Raw genomic sequence first — 13,249 nt, 5'->3', positions numbered from 1 at the left:
AGTTTTCATGAAGGGTTTGGTTCTGTTTAGATTTTGCTATTTGGGCTTGAAATTTTTAGGTCTACATGTTTCTGATTATTACATTTTTTTTTAACGGCAAATTTTGGATCACGGACGGACCACTGGAGTATCATCGTGCCACCAGCAGAACCACCCGATCATATCCATGTCTACTATGCAATAATGTCTATACACCAATTCAGGAGGAAACCCAATAAATCTGGGAAAACCCCTTTGTGGAAATCGAACCCATGACCAAATGGTCATAAGCCTTATCCCACCCTCAAGATACCACTAGGCTATAATGCCATAGGTTGATTATTACATATTTAGACTTAATTTTTTGGCCTAACCATTTGTTAATTTCTTATAATAAGTTACTTACGTTTGAAAATAAAAACTATAATCCATAATTTTAATACCAAAAGTTAAGTAATATAATTTTTTTTTTTGTTATTCAGTTCTGTTTGTTTTTTTTGGTTTTTAGAAAATTAAAAACGAAACCATCGATTTTTGTACGGTTTTGTTATTTCGGTTTTGTTATTAAGATTTCTTTAGTTTCATTTCGGTTTGGTCTTTTCAGTATTCTGCTCACCCCTAGCAAATTATAAAATCTTTTAGGTTATTTGTGGACAACCTGAAATATCTTTTATATTTTAAATTGGTTGAAAATAGTGTTCAGTTGCATAAATCAGTTCTTCTCTGTTAGTTTAATTAACAAAATATGTACATGTTCAATTAGTTTGTTTATAAAATAAAATATATGTTGAGTATCTGGTTACATGTCAAAAAGTGGCAATTTTTAGTTTAATTATTAAACTTGAAATTTGAGTAAAAAAATAGAATAATCAAAATATAATCGAAATATTTGAACGAATTGAGAAACCAATTATTCAATTATGTTTGCTTTGTTTTATATATAACCAGTTTATATGATAACCAAAACAAAAAAAATGAAATATTTGCATTGAAACGTATAATCTTCTTAAAATCTTTCAGTTCATTAATCAATTCTTAAAACCGTTGATGTGTTTGATAGAATTACAAACTTAGTTATAAACATTTTAAAACTTTGAGCCTTATTAATTGGGCTTAATCAGCTATTAGTAATACGATGAGCTTGCACATCATTGTATGGACCCAACCTCCATGCGAATTTTACACTTAACTATTAAGGCGTTATGAGCTAAACCTAGTGGTGCACAAAAAATACCGAACCGAAAAATAACCTAGAATCGGGTATTGTAATAACCGGGTTTTTAAAACCCGAACCTGAACCTACCCGTAGGGTAGGGATCAGGTATGCATAATGTCATCAGAACCCGAACCCGTAACCGGGTTTTTTCGTACCCGTATTCTACCCAGTTTTTAAGAATACCTGGAATACCCGGAACCGGGTTTAACGAATACCCGCAACCGGGTTTACAGAATACCCGTAACCGGGTTTTAAAAAACCCGGACCAGGTTTTAAAATATGTTCATATTTAACAAAAAAAAAAACAAAAAGTTGGAAAAAAATGCCCACAAGATTCGCTACACACGTTATGTTGCTTATTTCACTAACCGGGTTTTCAAATACCCGGTAGGGTTTTGTCAATACCTTATGCGAATTTTTCAATACCCGACCCATACCTGAACCCTACTCGAGCCATACCCGAACCCTACTTGAACCCGGAAATAGGGTATTATAAAACCTGACCCGAATCCGGGTACATAAGGTATGGAATTCCTAGCCATAACCCGGACCCGAACCCGACCCGGGTACTCTCAATACCCGAAAATTAAAAACCCGGTCGTACCCGAACCCGGTTCCAGGTATTCAAAAAAACCCAATTTGTGCTCCTCTAGCTAAACCTTTCATTTTGTAATTTTATTAGTTATGCACGTGACGGGTTTTAACGTTTAGAAATAGATGCCATTTGGGGTGAGGAGTGAAATCGTGATGGGCTTCATTGATTAGCGGATAAAATGTCTATTTTTAAAAGATTGGAGCAAAACCGTTAAAATGACCAAACTACAGGGAAAAAAATGGAAGTTTACTCAAATAATTATATGTTTTATTCTCATTCTCGCCTAACACGTGAATTTTACACTTAATTATTAAGGCTTTCCATCATTCTCGCCCATTTTAGGATCGTACATTTTTGGATGAGAGGAGTAATGATAAGCCTGGTAAACTCGATGGGTTGAACGGGTTTGCGTGTTAGGTCAAAACTGGCTCGGGTCACAAAATGTTCGTGTTAGAACAATCTTTTTATATGTAACGTGAATCACCTTTTTTAACTAACTTTAAATGTCAGTATTGCTATGATAAAAATCTACAACCCCTATGCCTAAGTTATTTGATAAACTTTTAGCACTTTGAAAATAAAATTAGGAGCGTATTTATCATAAAACTCAAAATTCATTTTCTTAGTTAGGCATTATATTTTTATAAAAGATAACAATCCCGAAATCTTTTTCGCTTAATTAGAAACCCATTTTATAAATCAGTACCCCACTTGTTAACTTTTTACTATTTACCATTTACCCTATCCAAAATTTTAATTACCTCTCTATACTCATGCACGGTTGATCTGTGACCAACCACCAACCAACCGGCGAACAAGTGAAGATGAAATTGCGTAATCAGATGGATGATAAAAATATGTACGATTTTGCATTTTATACATAGAAAACAAGTACTTAGAAGAATGTTTAGATCACAAAATTAATGTATCGTTTTCAAAAAGATAAAAGTAAAGAACAACTATAAAAAGTAATGTTTTTTTATTCATTTTCTAATTACATTGTATTTTGTATATGCCTTATAAGGCTGGACGGTATGGTCCGTCCTCAGCCCCGTCCTCCCTCGGCGACGCCCGGCACACCACGCCGCCCCCCTCCGTCCCGTCCCCATTGTCCGAATTCAGACGTTTGCGACGGAGCAAACAGGTGGGCCCCCTTTCTTTCTTCTCGACGTCCTCTCCGTCACCCCATGCCCCCCCCCCCCCCCCCCGCATCTTCATCCCGTCCAGCCTAATGACAATGTAACTATATTACATGGTTTCTAATGAAACTGGTTTTTATTTATGTAACCAGACACCTGAATCGAAAATTTTGACTTTACGTTAAAAGACACAATATCATAAAAGATAATCAACCCGTTGAAAAAAAAGTCAAAACTCCATCCCTACCTCTTTTCAATTCCATCATTTTTTATACACATCGATACTTACAAATCATAATTTTATTACAAGTATTATGCATTTTGTCAAGTAGTGATTTGCCCACATAAGAGCATGAATTCATGGTCCTAGGATTATCTAAAAAAAACAAATAAAGAAGCCCAAAGGGCCAGCCTCAATGCTTAAAGCCCACCAATATAAGAGATTCAAATGGAAATGAGTTTTTCCCTATCAAGGAATAAATTTAAGATCCAACTTGTTAAAAATAACATAAAGGTTATATTTTTTAACTTTGCAATTTAATATCTTATATTTCGTGTACTGGTATTCTAATAATATGTTATGTTTTTTGTGTTTCATATTGGGCTGGGAGTTGGAGTGGGCTTATTACATAATTGGGCTTGTAGCTGTCATGATCCAGAAACACGGCAGCACTGGATATAAACACAAGGTGCAGATTTTTGGAATTCATTCAGTGATATTTTCGAGACATATCTTCAGGCATCTCCAGAACTTTCTTTCTCTCTCTAAGTGAATTAGGGTTTGTTATTGTAAAAGTTTCAATTCGTTGTTTATCGAAGCTTATAACATAAATCCGGTTGTAGTTCATTAGAGATTATCACCTTGATAATCTCTCTGTGAGTGAGAGTGTCTGGTTTGAAAGTTCTGTTCGTGTATCTTGTTCAAAGATTCTTGTTCCAGATTCGTTCTTGAGATAATAAACTTCGATTTAAGTTTTTTTGTGTTCTATTGTTTGAGATACCTGTATAGTTGACATGGTATCGGAGCTTTAAACGGCTCTTGGGTTTATCGGTGCGTTTCGTGTCTCCGATTGGGTTTCCGCTGAGGGATCTTTGATCAGTTTGTCTTCTTCTTGGTGAATCTGGGTAGTGTTCTTGTTGCTGGTCCCAGTTTCTTGAAAACCTTTCTGTCTTGGAGTTCGTGTTGGTCGAGATACTGAAACCCCTAGATCTAGGGTTGGGGATTTATCTGTGTCTTGGTGAACGGTTCATTTGCCGACATCAGATCTAGTTGCTGGAAAGGATTATTGGAAGCTGCCGCTCTGATTAGGGTTCAATCCTTGAAGATTGTAAAACCCTAATCAGATTTGGAGGAACCCTGACTTGGGTTCATCTTCTTGGTGAGATCTTTCCTTGTTATAATTTTTTTTTCTGTTTTCTGCATTTAGGCATTCTTGTTGCCGGGGTAGTTGGACCGGTTTGATTGATTGGGACACAGGAAGGGTACATCCTGTTGCATTTAGGCATTCTTATTGTTGCTGATATTTTTCTGTGGTTCTTATTTGCTGTTTGTTATATTCTCTTGTTGTCTATCTCTGGTTGCTAGATTGTGTCTAGGTCAAAGGCTCCCTTGATAAGACTTGCAGAGGCACCTTTGAGTGATGAACCTCTGATCTGGTCCCTGTCAAGGTTTCGCCCTAGTTATTTTTTTGATTTTATTGTGTGGTAGTTCTGTACTCTTGTTGATTGTTACCTGATTTTGTGTTTACAATGGTTGATGGACCTGTTGTTACAAGTGGTGGTTCTAGTGATCCACCACCTGAGACACTTGTGAGTAAACTTGATGCAAGTGACCCTTTGTACTTGCATCCGTCAGACTCTAGTAATTTGACAATTGTGTCTGTGAAATTAAAGGGATCTGAGAACTACACGGTATGGTCTAATGCAATGCAGTTAGCATTACAAGTAAAAAATAAATGGGGTTTTATTGACCAAACTTGTATAAAATCTGAGAATAATAATGTTTTGGCTAGACAATGGGACAGATGCAATTCTATTGTTCTTACATGGATCTTAAACTCTATTAGTGAAGAATTGTATATGGGTCAGGTTTTTTCAAAACTTGCTAGTGATGCGTGGACAGATTTAAAAGAGACGTATAATAAAATAGATGGGTCGGTTGTGTATGACTTGTATCCGAAAATTAATAATTTCACTCAAAATGGTTTAAGTGTTTCTGAATATTATCATAAATTGAATGTTATGCGGAGACAATTAGATCAAATCTTGCAACTGCCTACTTGTTCTTGTGATGCTGCAAAAGATTTCAATAATTTTAATCATATGATTAAGCTAATGCAGTTTTTAATGGGTCTTGATGGGATTTATCAAAGTGTTAGAACAAATTTGTTAATGAAAGAAACCTTGCCTACTGTTAAGGAGGCATTTGCTATTGTTTCTAGGGAAGAATCCCATAGAAACTCTAGCAATGGTGCAAAAAAGGCACAGACCATGGCTTTTGTTTCTAAAGTGAATCAACCTACTGAATTTAAGAAAACTAATAAGGTTTCAAATCAGAATTTGAAATGTTCACATTGTAATAAAATAGGTCATTCTGTGGATAAGTGTTTTGAAATTATTGGTTATCCATCTTGGATGAAACCACCAAGAAACAGTCAGGCCAAGAAAGCAGTTGCAAGTAATAGTAGTTCAGTCGAGTCGTCTGATAATTCTGTTAATTCTTTGACTAGTGATCAAATAGCAAGGCTTCTTAGTCTGTTAGGGGATAAGCCTAGTGGGCAACCTAGTGGGCCTCTACAAAGCTGCAATGTTTCAGGTGGTGGTTTGTTCTGTGCTAGTTTATTTTCTAAACCAGTGTTTTGTTTTAGTAGTGGGTCTGATTGTGGACATACTATGGGTTGGATTGTTGATTCAGGTGCGAATCAACATATGATCAAAGATGAATGGTATCTAATTGATTTTATAGATGTATCCGAGTTTAAAATAACAGTTAAACATCCTAATGGTACAAATGCTTTAGTAACAAAAATTGGATCTGTAAAACTTGTTAATAATGTGATTCTTAAGGATGTGTTTGTCGTTCCTGAATACAACATAAACCTTATTTCTGTTCACAAATTAGCTAGAGACAATAAAATGTTAGTTGTTTTTGATGAAAGTAGTTGTTATGTTTAGGACTTGTCAACCAAGAAAGTCCTGGTGACTGGTAATCAAATGGATGGATTGTATTTTTGTGGCAGTTCTTGCATGGTAGATAAGGTGTGTTATAGTTCTAGTACTTATTATAGTCTTTGGCATGCTAGATTGGGACATCCATCTGACCATGCCATAAAAGTGTTTAAAAATAAGTTGAACTTAGGAATTTCAGATTCTATGCTTCCTTGTGAGATTTGTCAAAGAGCCAAACAACACAGGGAACCTTTCCCTTTAAGTAATCATAAGTCTAAAAGTTTAGGGGATCTTGTACACTTAGATGTATGGGGTCCTTACAAGGTTGCTAGTAGGGAAGGGCATAAGTTTTTTCTAACAATTGTTGATGATTACTCAAGGGCTGTGTGGGTGTGTTTGATGAAGACCAAACATGAGGTTTTTGAAAATGTGGTTGATTTTGTAAGTGTGGTTAAAACTCAGTTTAAAAGAAATATAAAATGTTTTCGAAGTGATAACGGAACTGAGTTTATAAATAACCAAATGAGCTTATTTTGCAGACAAAAAGGTATACTTCATCAAACATCTTGTACATACACACCCCAACAGAATGGGATAGTCGAAAGGAAGCATAGACATTTGTTGAATGTTGCGAGAGCATTATTGTTCCAAAGTTGTTTACCTATTAGATTTTGGTCAGAATGTGTGTTAACTGCTGCTTATTTAATTAATAGGACTCCATCTTCGGTGCTAGGAGGTAGAACTCCCTATGAGTTGGTGTATGGATTTGAACCTTTCCTAAATCACTTAAAGTTGTTTGGCTGTTTGTGTTTTTGTACTGTGTTAAATGATAGTGATAAACTCAGCAGTCGTGCTGAGAAATGTGTTTTCATTGGGTATTCTAATGAGAAAAAGGGGTATAAAATGTACAGTTTAGACAATAAAACTGTATTTTATTCCAGAGATGTTAAGTTTTTTGAAACTGTATTTCCTTTTAAAGATAGAAACGTTTCAACAAGTTAATGAGAATGTTTTCAGTGATATAAACAATTTGAATTTTTTTGACACATTTGAGAACACAGATGTTCAACAACTTAAAACTCCCAATGATGAAGGAAAGGAACCAAATGAGATAGGGACACATGAATCGTCTGATTTAGATGATAAGGATACTGATACTGTTGGCAGGGCTTCTAGGAAGCAGTCCAGTGTGAGGAAACATGTCTCTAATAGAGATGATTCTGTGATACCTGTTTCTGAAGAACAAAACATTTCTGAGGGAAATACGAGTGAGGAATTAGGTAACCAAAGCCAACTCAGGAGATCTACGAGGAGTTCTACTTTACCTAGGAATCTTTGCGACTTCATAGTTGAAGGTAAAGTCAAATATGGTTTAGAAAGAGTAGTAAACTACTCTTGTTTGTCATTAGAGCATAAGTGTTTTATTTCAGTTTTAGATAAAAGCTATGAGCCAAAGAATTTTAGTGAGGCTTGTAATGATCCGATTGGATATCTGCCATGAATGAAGAAATTGAAGCTCTTCATCGGAATGATACATGGGATCTTGTAGACCTGCCTCCTGGTAGGTCTGTTGTAGGTTGTAAGTGGATATATAAAATCAAATACAAGTCTACTGGGGAAATAGAAAGGTATAAAGCCAGACTTGTGGCTAAAGGTTATAGCCGAAAACAAGGAATAGATTTTGATGAAACGTTTTCACCAGTTGTTAAACTGGTTACAGTTAGATGTATAATATCTATTGCTGTTGAACGTGGTTGGAAGTTGTTTCAATTGGATGTCAATAATGCTTTCCTTTATGGTCAATTGCATGAAGATGTGTACATGGCCTTACCTGATGGTTACTTTTCCAAAGATGAAAAAAGGGTGTGTAAACTTAAAAAATCGCTATACGGATTAAAACAAGCACCTAGAATGTGGAATGAAAAATTGGTAACTGTGTTGTGTGAATTAGGATTCATTCAAAGTAAATGCGATTAGTCCTTGTTTTACAAAGTTAGTCAAGAGGTTGTTGTTTATTTACTTGTATATGTAGATGATATCGTGATCACTGGTAACTCTGTTAAGGAAATAGAGCTAGTTAAACAACGACTTAAAACCAAATTTTTAATTAAAGATTTGGGAGAGTTAAAATATTTCCTTGGGATAGAGGTGATTAAGTGCAATAAAGGAGTGTGTTTGTCACAACGGAAATATTGTTTAGAGTTATTGGCTGAGTATGGCATGAGTGCATGCAAACCAGTAAATAATTCAATTGAACAAAATAGTGTTGTTACAGAATTGTGCAAAAATAACATTGATATTGTGGATAGTATAACTGGGTATCAAAAACTAGTTGGCAAACTAATTTATCTTGCACATACTAGGCCAGATATATCATACACTGTTCACTATTTGAGTCAATACATGCATTGTCCGTCTAAAGGTCATTTAAAGGTTGCGTTTAGACTGTTGCGATATTTGAAACAATCTCCTGGTAAAGGAGTGTTGTTCAGTAAGGGGTCGTCGTTTGACTTAGTTACTTATGCAGACTCGGACTGGGCAAAATGTCTTGAGTCAAGGAGGTCGGTTACTGGGTTTTGTATATTTTTGGGGAACTCGTTAGTTTCGTGGAAAAGTAAAAAGCAAGCTACTGTATCTAGATCCTCAGCCGAAGCTGAATATCGATCTATGTGTGCAGCAGCGTGTGAGATTGTATGGCTAAAAAATCTGTTGCTTGAGTTAAATGTGTCAGTTAAGTTGCCAGTTCAGTTGTATTGTGATAACAATGCTGCTTTGTCCATAGCAGTTAATCCGGTGTTTCATGATCGGACTAAACACTTTGAAATCGATTTGTTTTTCTTGAGAGAGTTGATTTCAAAAGGTGTTATAAGTGTTGGAGGAATTCAGTCAGCAGACCAGCTAGCAGACTTGTTGACAAAAGGTCTTCTAGTAGGACAACACAGTGAGTTGTGTTCAAAAATGCGACTGTTTGATTTCTTTGGATATTAAATTGAGGCGGGGTGTTAAAAATAACATAAAGGTTATATTTTTTAACTTTGCAATTTAATATCTTATATTTCGTGTACTGGTATTCTAATAATATGTTATGTTTTTTGTGTTTCATATTGGGCTGTGAGTTGGAGTGGGCTTATTACATAATTGGGCTTGTAGCTGTCATGATCCAGAAACACGGCAGCACTGGATATAAACACAAGGTGCAGATTTTTTGGAATTCATTCAGTGATATTTTCGAGACATATCTTCAGGCATCTCCAGAACTTTCTTTCTCTCTCTAAGTGAATTAGAGTTTGTTATTGTAAAAGTTTCAATTCGTTGTTTATTGAAGCTTATAACATAAATCCGGTTGTAGTTCATTAGAGATTATCACTTTGATAATCTCTCTGTGAGTGAGAGTGTCTAGTTTGAAAGTTCTGTTCGTGTATCTTGTTCAATGATTCTTATTCCAGATTCGTTCTTGAGATAATAAACTTCGATTTAAGTTTTTTTGTGTTCTATTGTTTGAGATACCTGTATAGTTGACACAACTCTTAAGGCATATATCTTCCTTATAACCACATATTGAAAATAACCTTAGAACAAGCACTCTCTTCATAGTCACTTAACCTTATCCCTAGACGATTACCTTTCTATGTTACGGTTAGTTACCGCAATCACGTCTGCAGCCTTGTCATTGATAAATTACTAACAATGGTGAGTGCTAGAATTTGATCGGATGCCATTAATAAATTTATTGTTCTCCTATTAGACACCATATGACAATGCCACCTAGCCATACATTATTGGTCTATAATAACAAACCATTCATTCCTTAATGATATGGTCGGTCCTAAACGTCCTTATCTTTCATTAGAACTCATGGCCTACAACAACAACAAATTTTCATCTCTATACGCGGTATTCTAAGAAACCCTACTTCTTTCATTACTTAAAATGGCTAAGTTAAACAATGGAATGATTTATAAGGCCAAGCTCTTACAAATTATCGAACTGCTTTTTCTTTCCATTTTAGATACGATAGAGACATTGATTGGTCTACCCTCAACCTTTTCCCAAGTATACGAATATGAAATGATTTTTTTAACCTTTGGAATCTACCAATTTAAACTTGGATTTTGTAATGAAGAGGTAAGAAGAAAACAAATGTGATGAAACTTATGTTTGAAATATAATACAAAAGAAAAGAACATATAAAAGCATGAAAGGGACCATTTGTCATTTGTCATTGCCTTTTAGGCTGGTCAAACTTAATAATACAAATAAACTTTGATTGGTTTGGCTGGTTAATGGCTACTTTTCTAGTCCATTGTAGCTATTATTTCTTTCACAAAATTCTTTGTCTTTTTAAATCATTTTTATTATCTTAAAGCCTGTTTAATATTTTCCTATTACCTATTTACATAGGTTTTTGCTTATGTAGAATTTAAAATAATATATATACATAATATTTTTTTTAACAATTTTACAATTAAAAATAATTAGGGGACCAAAGGCTAGTTGGTCCAACGGTAACCCCATGGCCTTTTTTATAGGAGGTTGTAGGTTGAAGTCTCGCATGAGGCCCTGAAGTAAGTTGCTCCTGTTTGAACCAAAGAGTTTTGTTTTTTTTTTTTTTTTTTTTCAGTTATAGGTTTTCTCTTGGACAGGTGGATCAGGTCACAACGTTTTGTTTTCAAGCAGAAATATGATCTATTTGTTAGCGTGATCTCAAGTGTTCCGGTCTTTCATGTTTTAAGAAATAAATAAATAAACAGGGGGACTATATAATTAATTAGAAGAATGACACGTTGGCTTGACATGGAGACCACTTAAACCCTATATGATAGGAGCAACAACATTGGAGTGAGTGGGGACTAGTGTTTTGAGAATCCAGACAATTTTATTCATATCATAATAAATGGTGAAATGTTTTAAAATTTCTTTTAAGTTTTCGTAAAAGTAATAATTAGGTGATACAATAATTAAAATTGAAGGCACCGCCGCACCGGATTTTATATTACGTGTTATTTATACCAAATTCAACTAAAATAATGAAATAAATTGATAACTAGTAGATATAAACCTAACTAATTTTTTAGCTTTGAAGCTTAATGCCAAACTACCAATCTTAATTACTCTACATTATAACTTTTTGAAGCATTCCACAAACAGATTATAGTTTATAGATATGATTAGATGTCCAATTGAGTCAAGCCAACTCCTAAGCTTGAATAGATCTTGGATGATATTTGACTCGATTCAGTTTAAGTTAAGGTAAGCAACCTTTGTCGACTTCTAATTCGAGTTCAATTATTAGCATGGGCGGATCTAGGGGGTTTTTTAGTGTCCCCACTCGGTTTGGAAAAAAATAGTGGAAACATTGTATGATGTGGAAATAATTAGGGAAAATTAGTGAAAATCTACCAAAAGGAACCCCCTGGAAAAAATTCTTGGAACCGTAACTGATTATTAGGGTTGTGTTATTTTTTATGTTAGCCTTTGTGTGTATTCACATGAGTACTTGTAATGTATAATCGAGGTATCTTGACCCAAGCACGGAATTATTCACTAGTTTGTCAACATCAAGCTTGAAGATCAAACCCAAAATGCAATTCATTCTTCATTCACCGCCTAATTCGTGATCAAAAGTTATTCAATCCTAACGAAATAGAAGTGAACACCTTTGACATACAATTTTACTAGTTCGAATATTACGTTTCGATTGAGTTTATTTATATCCATCATTATTTGGTTATCTAGGTTTCAAGATGCTCACTGAGATTTACTCATGTTGAATTTCATCCAACTTGAGATGGCTTCCTGAGATTTGTGAAAGATGTGTATACACTAAAATGTCTAGGATTAATGATATCTTATATAGATTTTTGATGAATCAATTACACTTTAATAAATCTAGTATTATACTATTCTATGATATATTGGTGGTACAAGGTTCCTTTCATTATACTCCGTAGTTTATATGGTACCCTCGTTAATTTCGAATTACTACGTTTAAGAATTTAAATGGGATAAGTATACCGCTAACCACTTATTATGAGGGTTTCTAGTCGGTCTTACCAGACTGGTTTTACATAATACATTTATACGTGTTAAAATGTCAGTTTTCTTTTGTATGCTTTTAAACGTTGGATAAAGTTAAGCATTTTCCTTATAAAACTCTAGGTGAAAAGATTCATTAGTTGTAGTATAATGAAATGCATTGCCAAATGCGTGTCTAGATCGTAGGCACTCCCATCTCTTGTATACAAAATGTTAATGAATGATAAGATACAATATTAGCAATAGGATAATATAATGTTACGAAAGGAATGTTTTGAAAACCAGACCATTTATCATTGCAACAAACCAGGTGTTCTATCGTTTCATTGGTTGGACTGCTCAAGCGAGATCTTCATCCTTGTCTCATTAAAGGTGTTCTAATCGGATGTGGGCAGTGGACGAGGATTTCATGTTTCTGTCAAGATCTAAACACCCTATTATTACCGTATCTTCACACTTGTTCCTTCTTGGTCCTATCCAAGTACCCAAAACAACCATGTTTAGACCATGTGTAGTGGAAGACATCCCACCTTTGGGCGTTTTGCACTATGTGGCAGTCCAGTCAACAATGGGGCATTATGAGACATTTTTCTAAAATGGTTGTAGTGGGGATGTGGGCATTGTGTGACATTATGTTAAAAGGGGTGTAAAAAATTAAATTAAAAAAACACCAAAAATACGTTATCGGACAAAGATTGGAAAGGTGTGTAGTTATTGGCCCAAAAAATTGAAGGAAGACGTGGATTTAAGAACGGCTGGGACCAAAAATTTGAAAAAAAACACCTAAGGGGCGGTATATGGGGCGTTTGGGGGCGTTGTTGAGAAAAAAACGCCCAAATTCACGTCCACCCCGGGTGGTCTTAGGCTATGTCCATTGGTGACCAAAGTTGGGTTGGTCACCAATAAGACAAAATTTGAGTAATTAATAAAATCAAAAATGAAATTAAAATTGGCAACCAAGTTGATGGAGCAACCTTGGTTGCAACCCAACCTAATTCCCCTATTAGTTTAATTACTCAAATAACTTATAATATTCAAACATTTAAAAAAAACTAAATACATGGTATTTCTTATTTTTTTTATTTTTTTTGTGAACATCTTGATATAAATTTTATT

This window comes from Helianthus annuus, chromosome 13 (genome assembly GCF_002127325.2).
Source record: "Helianthus annuus cultivar XRQ/B chromosome 13, HanXRQr2.0-SUNRISE, whole genome shotgun sequence".
Taxonomy (NCBI): domain Eukaryota; kingdom Viridiplantae; phylum Streptophyta; class Magnoliopsida; order Asterales; family Asteraceae; genus Helianthus; species Helianthus annuus.
Note: the sequence above shows the minus strand (reverse complement) of the source record.